Below are 14,033 nucleotides of genomic sequence, written 5' to 3'. Positions count from 1 at the left end.
AGGCCAGGATGCCCTGGCAGCTCCCCGACAGGAAGTGGCCGGCGCCTCGCCCTCGTCTGCCCGGGACACTGCTCCCCTGTAGCCAAAGGCCTATAGATAAGGCTTGGCCGTTCGGGGACGGGCGGGGCGGGCAAAGAAGGAAAAGGACTCTTTATTTTCATTCTTTGCTCAGAGAAGCCAAGGGCAGTGTCCACTTCTCTGCCTCCCTCCCTCCTCCCTCCCTCTCTCTCTCTCCCTCCCTCCTTTCCTCCCTCCCTTCCTTCCTCCCTTTTTCTCTCCTCGTCTCTTTCCGTCTCTACCTCGATCCTACTGACTTGCTGGAAAACTTCTTCCATTCGTTTCCCAGTGAAATGGATCCAAAATGAATGAAACTCTGTTGCTGGAAAAGCAATCTCCTTCTGACATTTTTCTCTTCCAAAGTGCAGCGTCTGGATGGAGAAGGAAATAAAAATAAAAAAAGTTCCAGAAAACGTGAAAAACATATAAATAAATAAATAAAGCGCGTTTGCGGCAGATCAATGAAATAAATAAATAAATAAAGCTAGACGCGGTGACCAGGGTGGTTTTATTCTCACTCAAACACAGTAGCGCCACTTTACAGGGTTTGGTAGTGAAGCGCTACTTTCGTTTTCTCATCTATCTTTCAACAGCATTATTTTCCCCGGGTGGGGAAGTGCACCATTCCTGGAGGTACTGCAATACCAGGTTGATGCATGGAGTGGACAGAGCAAGCTCCTATTCCATTTCCCTGTTCCAAAAATCAATTTAATATATGGTCCCCAGATAGAGGACGTATCAGATATTAAACTGATAAGAACAGATTTTTTTTTTGTAAAAATATATCTTTAATTATAAAGTTTTTGGTGCACAATACATTTTAACCAATCCCTGGTAGGGTGGTGTACTTTTTACCAATCCAGAGTGTGGTGCTCGCAGGCATACACTTTGGTGGTTTCCATCCAGATACTTTACTATGTTAAGACTTACCCCATATTGGGGGGTCTTTTATGATGCTTTTATTAGCCATTTGGCCCAATTTTTATGTTTCCATATTTGGCTGGCTTCTGCCTGGCCTACTCTTTTAATGTCATACATTACATAAATCATTGCTTTCTTGAAACACAGTTTTGGCATTATTTGTGGTCAGCTGTTTGTGTGAGAAGAGTAATAGGTTCCTGGAGATCCACAGAGTTTCTTTCCCTGCATTGATTATTTTCCATGCGATCTCTTTGTCTGCGGGGGGTAGATCTAGGCCGTAGAGAATGTTCTCGTGTTGTAGGTTTGTCATGGATGTGATGTGCTTCAGTAGCTTGCCCAATTTTTTCCAAAGTGTTTGTGCATATGGGCAGTTCCACATTAGATGAGTTGTGGTTTTCTCGTGTAGGCAGCCTTCTCTGGGGCATTTTGGTGTTCTCGCCATCCCTCTGCGGTGTTGGAACTGTCTGGTTGGGAGGCATTCATGAACCACCATCCAGGTTAAGTCTTTGTGTTCGTTGGTCAGGTGCTTCCAGCTTACTTGTTTCCATGTTTCTGCAGTCTTTTTTTCAGGCCAGTTGAAGATATTGTTCATTTTTGCCTGATTTCCCAGGAGGGTGGTCAGTTGTCTTGCCGTAGTTTTCTCCCCGATGTCTTGTAGTAGTGCTTTGTTTTCTCTCATGAAAGGTTCCAGGCATATTTACATTGGGGGGGGTGATGAGGTCGAAAACTTTGTTTTTCACCGAGTAATCAATCAATCAATCATAGGCATTTGTATAGCGCACTGCTCACCCGGAGGGTCTCAAGGCGCTGGGGGGGGGGGGGGGGGGACGCTACTGCTCGAACAGCCAGGTCTTGAGTTGCTTCCTGAAGGCGAGATGGTCTTGCGTTGTCCGGAGGTGGATGGGGAGGGAGTTCCATGTCTTGGCTGCCAGGTAGGAGAAGGATCTTCCTCCGGCGGTGGCTCTGCGGATGCGGGGGACGGTGGCGAGAGCGAGGCTGGCGGAGCGGAGCTGGCGGGTGGGCTTGTGGAAGGTCAGGCGGCTGTTGAGGAACTTGGGGCCCAGGTCGTGGAGGGCCTTGTGTGCGTGGGTGAGGAGTCGGAACGTGATTCTTTTGTTGACGGGGAGCCAGTGCAGGTCTCTCAGGTGTCCGGAGATGTGGCTGTGTCGGGGGATGTCCAGGATGAGTCGTGCTGAGGCGTTCTGGATCCGTTGGAGTTTCTTCTGGAGTTTGGCGGCGGTGCCGGCGTAGAGGGCGTTCCCGTAGTCCAGCCGACTGGTGACGAGGGCCTGGGTGACCGTCTTCCTGGTCTCGGTGGGGATCCACCGGAAGATCTTTCGAAGCATGCACAGGGTGTTGAAGCATGAAGACGAGACGGAGTTGACTTGTCTGGTCATCGAGAGGGAGGAGTCCAGGATGAAGCCTAGGTTGCGTGCGTGGTCCGTTGGCTTGGGGTGGCTCCCAGGGCGGGGGGCCACCAGGAGTCGTCCCAGGCGAAGGGTGATGATAGAGTTTGAAGCGGTGGAACAGAAAGCCTGCATGGAATTTGATGTACGCGCACTTTTGGTGTTCTTGTTGTGCAGGCTTCTGTAGCATAGCATGAGATTTTGTGAGCAAAAAATCACCTATGTTTGGCATTTTCTTTCCTCCTTTGTCATGTGGTTTGCAGATAAGTTCTTTTTCAGTTTTTCTGCTGTGGAGTTCCATAGGAATGTGAAAAGTAGCTTGTTTGGTTTTTGCAGCATGGCCTTTGTTGGGGGAAAAACCACAGCTATGTATAAAAGAATTGGTAGGATGACCACTTTTGTGACCAACATTTTCCCTTCCATGGTTAGTTTCCTTGTGCGCCAAAGGTCTAGTTTGTTAGTCCCTTTTTTTGTAGCTTCCTGCCAGTGTCTCTCTCCCTTTGTGTCTTGGGAGAAATGGATGCCCAAATTTTTCGTGGGCTCTTTGGTGGTCTTGACAAGTAGTTTGGTCAGGTTGTCCCATTGGCCCATGGTGAGAACTGTTGTCTTCTCTTCGTTTAGAGTTAGACCGGATGCTTGGCTGAAAATTTGAAGTGGAAAATAGTTCTCCTCACTGCTTGTGGGGTTTTGCAGATGACTGTGAGATCATCCATGTAGGCGATGCACTTTGCCTCTAGCTCTTTAGCCCCCGGTATCAGTGTCCCTCTGATGATCTTGTCTTTCCTGATTTGTATCAGTAAGGGTTCCAGGGCGCATATGAACAGGGCTGGGGATAGAGGGCAGCCTTGATGTACTCCTGTATGGATGCAAAAGGGGTTAGACAGTGGTCCGTTTATGTTAACACAGCTGGTAGCATTTGAATATATCATTTCAATAGTTTGTATGAAAATGTGGGGGAAACCCATCTTCTGTAGAACTTGTAGCAGGAAAGTGTGCGCCACTTTGTCAAAGGCTTTATTGAAGTCTATTGCCAGTATGCCTACTGTCTCTTTCCTGTCTTTGGCTGACCAGATTGTATCCCTCAGCGTTATGAGGTTGTCCCAGATTTGTCTGCCCGGAACTGCACAAGTTTGGTCCTCATGTATTACCGTTTGTAGTACTTTTTTCATCCTGTTGGCTAGGACCTTTGTGAAGAGTTTGTAGTCCACGTTCAAAAGGGAGATAGGTCTCCAGTTACCAATGTCTTTTTCTGGTCCTTTTTTGTTTAATCGGAGATATTATCCCATGACAAAATCCGTCTGGGATGGAGTTTTGTTTTATGCATTCATTAAACATTTCGATTACATCAGTGGCTATAATGTGCCAGCAAACTTTGTAGAAATCCCATTGGAGCCCATCCACCCCTGGACTGGATAGCTTGTTACATTTTTGTAGGGCTTGTAAAAATTCTTCCCCTGTGAGTTCTTTCTTTAAAAAATCACTTTCATTAGATGATAAACAGTTTTCAATTAGGTCGACATGTTGGGATATGAGATCCTGGTCTTCATTCCCTTTTTGGTACAGTTTTTCATAAAACCTTCTTGCCACTTTTGTAAATTTTTCTGTCCCTTCCTGACTTTGCCCTTCCCCATCTATCAGTTCTTGGATTTCTTTGTGGGCTTGTGTTGTTTTCCTAAAGAAAAAGGAGGTACATTTTTCCCCCTCTTCGTAGTGTTTGACTCTGGAATTGAAAATGGTCTCCTTCCCTTTTTCTTCTAACCAGGTGTTCATTTCTTGTTTTGCTTTTGTCATCTCCTGTTGAACTTTCATCCCTAGCCCATCTAGCTTGTGAAGGAGGGCTATTCTATCTTGTAGGATGTCAAATTGTTCTGTCTTTTGTGCGCTTTTTTCCCTCCCTGTGTTTTTGAAGTGAGTGGCTATGTGTTGTTTTGTTTGTACCCACCAGTCCGCCATGGATGTGTGATGTGGTTTGTTTGTCTTTAGATCTTTGTATAGTGCTTCAAATTCTTTCAGGGCACCTTCCGCTTGGAGTAGGGCAACATTCAATTTCCAAAAGCCCTTCCCTCTTTTCTTGTTCACTTGTGTCTGGTAGGAGGCGATTACCAAGGACCGGTCTGAGAAGGATGTGGGGGTGATGTGGTATTGTGTGGTGTGAATGTTTTTGTAGCAGAAGATAAAGTGATTTTGTGGTGCCTTTGTCTGAGTGCCATGTAAAGAGTGTGCCCGGTTTGTGTTTGTCTCTGTATGTGTCTTTTAGGTTTATGTCTTTGAGGAGAGTGTGCAGTGTTTTTGCTGATATGTCCAAGTTGTAGTTGGTTGCTTTCCCTATTCTATCTTTTTCTGTTAAAATGCAGTTGAAATCCCCTACTAAGAAGGTGGGGTGTGAACCTGTAAGGAAACATTTTAGTATGTTGAACAATTCTTCCCTTTCCTTTATTTCTGGTGATGCATAGACATTACAAATTTGGAAGGTTTCGCCATGCAAGGTGATTGTGGTTAGCATTGCTCTTCCTGCACTTATGACGGTTTCTTTGGTAATTTGCGCATTACTGTTTTTGCAAAGTATTGCTATGCCCGCATTCCTGTTCCCTCCCCCTGACCATGCAGATGGTCCTAGAGTCCACCAGTTCTTTTCCTCTGTATAGTCTGTTTTTAGGTCTACAGAGCATTCTTGCAAGCATATAATACCAGCATCAACATTTTTACAGTATTCTATTACTGTCAGTTTCTTAGCATTTTGACCAAATCCTCTAATGTTTAGCGTGGCGAGTGTGATCGCCATTAATACTGTTTGTGTACCCATCATGGTATTTTTTATATTGGGGACCATGGTGATTCCATTCATTATGGGGGTTAGTGGGCCAAATTCCTCAGTTATCCCCAAGAAAGGAGAGAAGGTGATGTTGTTGGCCTCTTGTGGTTTGGCTGGAATTTGAGATTCCTGGGTTTCTGGGATCTCAGTTTCCTCCTGGACCTCCTCATCATCAGAGAGGTTTTGTAGCACACTGAACTTCCCCTTTACCACTCTCTCCTTTGTTTTGGGGGGTTGTTTCTTTTTTGGCGTGGTTCGGAGTTTTTCTTTCATGTGCTCTGTGGCTTTTCTCTTGTGGCTTTTTGGGAGTTGCCACCCTTCGTCATCCATGCCGTTTTGCGTGCCCTGTTCTGTTTTCCTTTCATTACCTTGTGCTATTTCCTCTATTGCTGACTCCATCTGTTGGACTGCTAGCACAATTTGGGAGTCGGAGGGTAAGTTGTTTCCCTGTGGTTCTTGGGCCCTGTTGTCAGGTTTATTCTCTTGTCTGTGTGGGATATTTTCTTGTTGTTCAGGTTTATTGCTTGCGCTGTGGGGTCTGCTTGCTGGTTTTGTTCAGTATCTTGCATAATTTCTTCTCTCAGTTTTTCCAGTGCTTCTAGATGGTCAGATTCTATCTCTATTTCTTGGTCTTGTTTGGCCCCTTGTGCTTGACCTATTAGGTTGAAGGGGTAGTTGTCCTTGCTCATTGATGCGGTCTCGCCCTTGTCTTTTGCTACCTGGGCATAGGAGTTTTTCTCACAGGGCACGAGTTGAAAAGGTGATTGTCACTCCCACACATATTACATCTTTTGGGTTTGGGACATTCAAAGGTTTTGTGCCCGGTTTCATTGCAGTTTTTGCATACCTCCTTGTTGCAGTTTTCCTTGGTGTGTCCAAAAGTTTGGCAGGATCTGCAGAAGGTAGGCTGGTGGGGATAATTTAGGAACCCTTTGTTTGCTCCTATAGAGAAGGTTGCTGGTGGGTGTTTGAGGTTCCCCATGCCTGTTTCATCCTGCTTCAGCGTGCATAAGTACCTCCTTTTCCCATTTCACACTCCTAAAGAATTTTTTAGGTGCCACCCCCCTCGGATTTTGTTGCAGTATTTACGTAGGAACAGTTCAACATCTTGGTCAGGGACATAAGGGTTGTACATATGGATAGTTATAGGTATTTCTTTTATCACAGTTGCCTTTGTCATTGATATTCCCTTCATGGCCTCTCCATTCTTTTTGAAAATTGTACCATACATTATGTTGCTTACTGTTGCCTCATTTGTGAAGTTGAATTCATACACTCCCCTACTGGGATACTCCTGTATACACCTTAATTGATCTATTCCTACTTTGAACAGTTTTTCCAGAATTTCATAAACAATAAATTGTACACCTTTCACATGTCTTTCCTCCTCATTAACTTCTATCTTAATTGTGTTGTGCCCTTGCTTTGGCACGTTCTTGTTATATTGAGAGCCTGAGCCCATTGCGCTCCAAGTTGGCGCCATCTCCCTGGGAGTATAAAGTTTTCTGTGACTGTGCTTGTTTGCCCAGTTCCTGCACATAGCCATCGTTGTTAAGGGGTGGGAGGGAGAGGGTGAAACTGACTGTGGGGGGTGAGATAAACCTCGTGCTCCCGGTGTGCTAAATAAAGAAAATACCAGAGGGGAGGATTGTGCCAGATGATAGCGCAGTGTCTGCCTGAAAGTCAAAGCTGCCCTAGGTTCCCCGGGCTCCCCGAGTGCTCCGGTCGTGGGGGAGGCTCAGGGGAGGGATTTGAGGAGGAGGGGGACGTCCGGGCTGTGGAGGAGGAGGGGGGCGCAGACTCACCTTGGTTTGAAAGTTGATCTTTCCCACGAGTAGTGGAAGCCCGATCTTTCTTTCCTTGCTTGGCTGCAATGCCGGTGTTGGCCGCTGGGTGGTGTCCGCGAGGCGATTTCACGAGGCAAGGTCCTGTGAGCAGGTGCGCCCTTCCCTCCGCGCTGCTCAGCCCACGAGAGTCTCGTGCGTGGGCACGGGCGTGACCCGGGGCTTGTGGTTGTTTCTTCCCCACGTTCCGTGGAAGTGCGGAGGTTTTGGGCTCCCCTGTGGGTTTCGGCTCCTTGCGTGTGCCTCTTTCCCCACGCTGGGGGCGGCTGGGGCGTCTTGGTGCCTCGCGGTTGGCACTCTCTGTGTGCCAAGAAAGGAAAGCAGGGGGGCAGAGAGAACGTCCGTGGGGTGTGATAAAGCGCCTCACTGCTCCTGGAAGCTTGGAGCGCGGAAATGCAGCAGTGGGAGGCTTTGAAATTTTTGCGGTGGACGGCAAAAAAAAGCCCTGTGTGGCTCAGCGGATGTGTCGTGCTCGACCCTCAGTGGTCCTCCGGTCAATTGGGGTCGGGGGTGGCAGGCTCGTCGCGTAGGTGGTGCCGGCGGCTCAGTCTGCGGGCAGGGGGACGTGCGTGTCCCGGGCTTGATTTCGGGTGCAGGTGCACTCTCTCCCCTAAGGGTAGGGGGAGCCCGGCCAGCCGGCGGGCTCCTGGTCGCGGTAAAAAAGGCGGTGAAATCGAAATGGCCATCGATCCGTCCCTACAGCTATGTGCAGTGACCCGTCCGATGTCTCAGGTGTCCCTCAGGATTGGTTTCTCCAGGTGGCGCAGCCTCGCTCCGGACAGGCGAGATACGAGTCCCAGCTCCTTGGATGACCGCCCCCGAGTTCTCCCTGGACCCTTCCTCCCTTCACTCGTCGGCGCGCAGCCTGGCCTCGGACAAGCCAAGGAGCGTAGGCCCAGCACCTTCAAGTGTTGGGGATCAGAGTCAGACCTCCCAGCTAGACCCCCAGACTAGGCAAACCTACCTGTGATCTTAGCCAAAAGGCCGAGAAGCGATGAACTGATAAGAAGAGATTTTTTTGTTTTGAAAACCTTTATTGAAGAGATAAAGGCACATATACAGAGTTTCAAAATTGGTACACTGATGTAAAAAAAGAAATCCAAAGGTACAGGAAGAGCAACATGACAAAAGATAGTTACAAAATGTACAAAAGGTGGTTAAGGGATAATTACAAAGATAATTGTCAGTGCAATGCGGAAGAATTCAGTTTTTTTCAAAAATGAAACGTGATAGTACAGACTATACAATAAATACACAGCCGTTCAAGTGACCCAACCTTTCCAGTTTTTAATTTGACACAAGGAGTTAGCATCCTCAAGTCCCAAGGTGGCACGATCGACATGAACATAGGTCATAATTTTGTCAAGGAAAAGATTCCGGCAAGTCTTGGCATCCATGTCTTTATGGAGAAACAGAAACAAGTTCCGGGCATCCCACAATACCTCTTTTGCACAGTTCAAGAGTCTCCATGCCGTGGGAGGACGGTGGGCAGAATTGTTTTGACCAAAGAAAAGGGCATGGAAGGTCAAGGTGGAAACACCTGCAATGTTTGAAAGGAAAGGCTGTAGTAAGGTCCAGAAGGCCTTGGCATAAAAGCAACCCCAGAGCAAATGGTAAACAGTCTCGTCATTGCCACAGCGGGGGCGTGGGCAAACAGCTGTGGGAGCCAAACCTCTCCGATGTTGAAAGACCTTCACAGGGAGGCATCCATGCGCAGTCATCCAGGCCAAGTCCCGGTGACTGTGGGAAATGTCTCTGTGGCCCACCATTTTCCATACTCGTATTGATTGAGGTTCTGAAAGGATGCCCAAACGAAGCGGCTGCTTCTGTTTCCTGAGTTCATTTTTCAATAAAGTGGGATGGATGCAGATATCCCGATCAAAAGTTTCAGTGTCCAAAGTCCTTAAAAAGGAGCAAAGTCCTTTATAGTAGGGTGGTGGCTCGTGGGCCAAAGGAGAAAGGTTGGAAGGGGTGTAGAGTCCAAAACGCCGCAGCGTAGCTCCCGGGAAATAACATGTAAACAAAGCAGGTACAGAATGATTTTTAACATCAGTGCGGGAAACAGCATAACACAACAGTTTAGAAAACAAAAAGGATGTGAGGTTTGGTAAACTTTTGCCTCCATTTGTCCAGTGTCTGCACACTTTGTCCCTGCTAAGTTTCTCCATACGAGAGTTCCACAAGAAGGTAAACAGCAGTTTCTGGATTTTTTGCAAAGTGCGGCGCTGAGAAGGGAACACCATAGCAAGGTACAATAATAATGGAAATAACACAGTTTTCAGAACCAAGACCTTCCCCTCTAAAGTGAGTTTGCGCAAGGACTAAAGGGAAAGTTTTTTCAACATCCGAGCCTGGAGCTCCTTCCAGTTTTTCTCTTCAGCCCCCGTCCCCCAAAGAAGACTCCCAAAATCTTTGTGGGTGCTGTGGTAATGGTAAGTGGTAATTGTGCAAGCTGGTCCCAGGGGCCTGTTGTCAAGCAAACACACTTCTCTGTATTTAAACTTAATCCAGAAACCTCCTGAAAATGAGATGCTTGTAAAAGAGCCCTGCGCACCGAAGGAGGAGAGGTGCATAATACGGTGACATCATCCATATAGGCGACAACTTTATGCTGTACCCCTGTTCCTCCTGGGACAAAAACCCCTTTGATTAGCTTGTCCTGACGGACGTGACACAAAAAAGGTTCTAGAATCAATCAATCAAAATTACTTTATTCGATTTCATCACAAGGAAATCATAAAAGTTCAAAATAACATCATGTACATAGGCATATTAACAGTAATCAGGTACAACAATTATATCACTATGAAAGAAAAAACACTTCATCACAATGTTCTATATACAAATACCCACTAAAAGAGTTAAAATATTAAAATGTGTTAAAAAACAAATTACCAGAATTACATTGGTGCCCGTGACCTAATAATTGCTTTCAAATACGTTTTGACCGCCAAGATCGTGTCCGGTGTTTCCAGCATCTGTAATCTCAGAAATGCTACCCTGCAGTATCTTATGTTCCAACTTTTAAGGATCGGTCTAAGATACCGCTGCCTGGGTATAGAAAAATATTTACAGAATAAAGTGCAGTGCATTGTTGATTGTGGTGACACATCATCACAGGGGCAAACAGAAACTTGAGATGACCAGACATTTATCACCGGAGATAAAACCATTCTGTAAAAAGAACCAAGTCTAAAACGGGCCAAGAGCGTACGGCTAAAGCTATCTTGAACTAGCAACAAATATTGTTGAAGACCCGGGCCGTTCAAGATCAGATGATTCGCCATAACAGAATACTTTACACTCTCTTGGGACCATCTTTGTTCTTCAAAATATTTCAGGCAAAGTATCTTCAAATCTTTCCTGGAAATATCCACCAAGGTGCTAGGTTCTGTAAAATATGCAGGATGCCCCATGGCGTTAGTTATCGTTTTTATATAATTAAGCCACGCCATGGGGCATATTAACAAGCCAGGGGATAAAATTATCGCTGCTTTAGCGGCAGAAAACTGCCGCTAAAACGGCGATAATGGGCTTGATAATATGCTCTATGGAATTCCAATTGAAGCCCATGTTAAATGTTCTTCACATCTAACATGGGTTTCAATTGGAATTCCATAGAGCATATTATCATGCCCATTATCGCCGTTTTAGTGGCAGTTTTCTGCCGCTAAAGCGGCGATGATTTTATCGCCTGGCTTGTTAATATGCCCCTATGTCTTTAGCTCTCTCCAATTTAAGGCAATCCATGATTACTTCTCTATTAAAATCTGTCTCATCTGTAACCCACACCTTATGCCACAATAATAGTGGCGCTATCTTGATAGTATCTGATATATAGGAGAGTCCCAATTCCTGATGGCAACTGTACGTGGCAGAAGAAATAGGGACTCCCAAAAGATAGCGGATAAAACAATTTTCACAAATGTGTATAGTGTCTGGTTCTTCAATGCCCCATAGACCGGCCCCATACAATCCCGTGGAAACACATTTGGCCTTGTAAACTTTCAAGAGTTCTGGGACAGGTCTTCCTCCTATTTTTTTAGCAAAATTAATAACTGCCCCCAGGGCTCTACTAAAATTCAATTTTCTAGCTTTGATAGCTGGTTTCCATGTTCCCTTTTTATCAAAGGTAATACCTAAATAACAGAAGGAGCCGATATTTTCTACCTTTCTGTTATCAATAAAAATATTACATGTCATGCCTCTGCTAATGCCACAAACCATAGTAAATGTCTTTGTTATGTTCACTCTTAGACCCCTCTCTGTTTACCGCTCTTTGGAGGCCTAGTTGAGTCCTTGACATAATCACCGCGTCATCGGCATAGAGTAAAACAGGGACGCGCTTACCCCCAATAGTCAGATAATCATTTTGATCTCTATTGAGATATTGTCCCAGACTATTGATATAAAGTGTAAAAAGAAAAGGGGCCAGTATACACCCCTGTCTGACACCCTTTTAAATTGGGAATTTCTCCGAACACTCCCCCTTTTTCCCGTAGCACACCCTTGCCCCCGCATTCCTGTACATTTCTTTTATAAACAGTATTAAAACCCTGTCTACTTTAAGATCTTCTAAGGTGTTCCACAACATACCATGATCAACCCCATCGAAAGCTGAACTCAGGTCTACGAATGTAAGAAAAAGTTTCCCCCTCTTCGCTTTAGTATATTTGTCCATGATCAGAGCTAGATTCAATCCCTGTTCAATGGTTCCCATACCTGAACGAAAGCCATTTTGCAGTTTTGTTAAGAAACCTGCCTCAATCGCCCAGGTTTGAAGTCTATTAAGAATTATTCTCCCAGCAATTTTCAATAAGGCATCCAGGAGTGAAATGGGGCGATAACAACTAGGCTCGTTCCTGTTCCCCCTTCTTCAAAATGAATACCACTATCGCTTCTGACCACGTGGGGATAAGTTTAAAAGTAGAACAACTATTTAAAACCATTGTTAGTAGTGGAGCCCACAGGTCAGTATTTGATCTGTAGACATCCACAGGTACCCCATCCGGGCCTGGAGCCTTCCCTGCCGCACTCTCCCTAATTGCCCTTATCACCTCCTCCAGGGTAAAATTCAGACCCAGAGGAAAAACATCCTGTGCGTCCGCAACTCGGTTATCCAAAGCAGCTCCCGTGGATTTATAAAAATCCCCAAAGAATTCCACCCACGCCACGTCTATAGCATCTTCCTCTCTATCTTGGTAGAAAGGAGCGTTTACAGCCTTCCAAAAGCTAGTGTTATCCCTCCTTAGACTGGCCTGGTGTAATTCTTCCTAGGCTTCATTCTTTAACTGGCTTTTACGCTTTTTCCGGGCTAGGTGGTAAGCATTCCTCGCCTTTCTTATGCTCTCCTTACATTTGAGTACCATGTGTAGGGTCCTTTTAAGGTGGGTATGGGCTCTTGAGCAATCACTATCAAACCAGCTCTTTGCTTTCAATCTCCCACAATTATTTTCCCTCCGAAGGAGTCTGTGGGCTTCCTCTGATATCTTTAAAAAGGCGGAATAGACATCTGTAGCGGCACTCCCCTGTGTAAGGCATATATCCCATTCAGCCTGAGTTTTAATAATTAAACAGTGCAAAAATGCATCAGGTTCTACTCTCTCCCATTTTAGGGAATACCCATTTTTTGTCGCCAGACACACCCCATGATCATATTGTGCCTGGATCTTACTCTTTAAACAATTTGTCTGAGCAGACAACCTTAGGTTGATAGGATAGTGGTCACTCATAGAAATTTCCTCCGTGATTCATTCCAGGATACTAGAAGCATATCGCTTGGAGAGCACGACAAAGTCAATCGTTGAGGAACAACCTCTCCCATTAAAAGTTGCACAGAAAGGTGTAGGATTAGAACATAGCTCATTGGCGAAACCTAGGTCGAATTGATATAATATATCATTAAACATCTCCCCGCTTTTATTATGCATAAAATGTGAGGGATTATCCTCTTTATCTTCCCCCAGGCCACAAATACTCAGTTCACTGTGCACACAAAGAGGACAGTTAAAGTCCCCTACCCATAGCAGGGGCATATCCCCTATCATAACATCATCTATGTTTTTTAAAGTATTGCTTAGTTCCCTGAAGATGATCTCTTTGCAGTCTGTTGGGACGTTATTATAAAAATTCACTAGAACCACCTCCTTATTCCACTTTAACTTCAGAGTCAAAATCTGAAAGAACTCAGAAGAATACCTAATCCTCACGTTAGATACCCCGGCCTCAACAGAAATATAGATACACAGCCCTCCCTTGTTACGACCAAAATTAGTGACAACTGCTGGAGTGTGAAATGTACTAAAACCCTGATTATGGGTTTCCCTCTCCAGCCATGTCTCTTTTTAACATATTGTGTCATACTTTTCAATGTAGAGTATCCAGTCAGTATCATGTATTTTAGATTCTAAGCCTGCTATATTCCAGCTCAGAATATTACAAGAGCTTACTTCTTCCATCTGCCTCATATTTTCCTTATTCAGGTCCATTTGGGATGTACTTAGCTGACCAATATTAGCTGTATTAGCAAAGGTACCCAAGTGGTTCTCAGTGACCACATTATCACAGTGGGTGCTATCTGTCTCCAGTGAAGTCCCTTCAGTATCCTGTGGTACTGTAAATTTCAGAACCATGTTGGAGGCATGGTCCCACCATGCCGATTTTGGTGTCACCGAACCGCAAATGACTAATGCGGTATGTATGAGTGTTTTCGTCATGTTTCACTGATGAATTCACCGTGTATACGATACTACATATCGAACCCTCGGGTTCCATTTTAGAACGGTAACCATTCTGTGGTTGCCCTCACATAGGCAGCGGTTTAAGGCCATGCCTAGGCCTGAAGGACACGCACACCTTCTGTGCCTTCTTGGTGACCTGTGCAAACCCGACTCCACGGCCCGAGGTCAGTCCTGTTCGGCCGGTTCCTTTTACTGCGGCCAAATGGGATTAGCACCAGGGCTTGACACACCATAAAGTCGTTCTTCCCACACG

At 45.6% G+C, this 14,033-nt stretch overlaps 1 pseudogene; it reads right to left on the bottom strand.

The window, feature by feature from the left end:
* Window positions 1-668: 668 nt before the first annotated feature.
* Window positions 669-843, bottom strand: LOC146816868 (U2 spliceosomal RNA; annotated as a pseudogene).
* Window positions 844-14,033: the final 13,190 nt, after the last annotated feature.

The sequence above is a fragment of the Triturus cristatus genome, chromosome 6, assembly GCF_964204655.1.
Source record: "Triturus cristatus chromosome 6, aTriCri1.1, whole genome shotgun sequence".
Lineage (NCBI taxonomy): Eukaryota > Metazoa > Chordata > Amphibia > Caudata > Salamandridae > Triturus > Triturus cristatus.
This window is presented reverse-complemented; position numbering and strand designations above follow the sequence as displayed.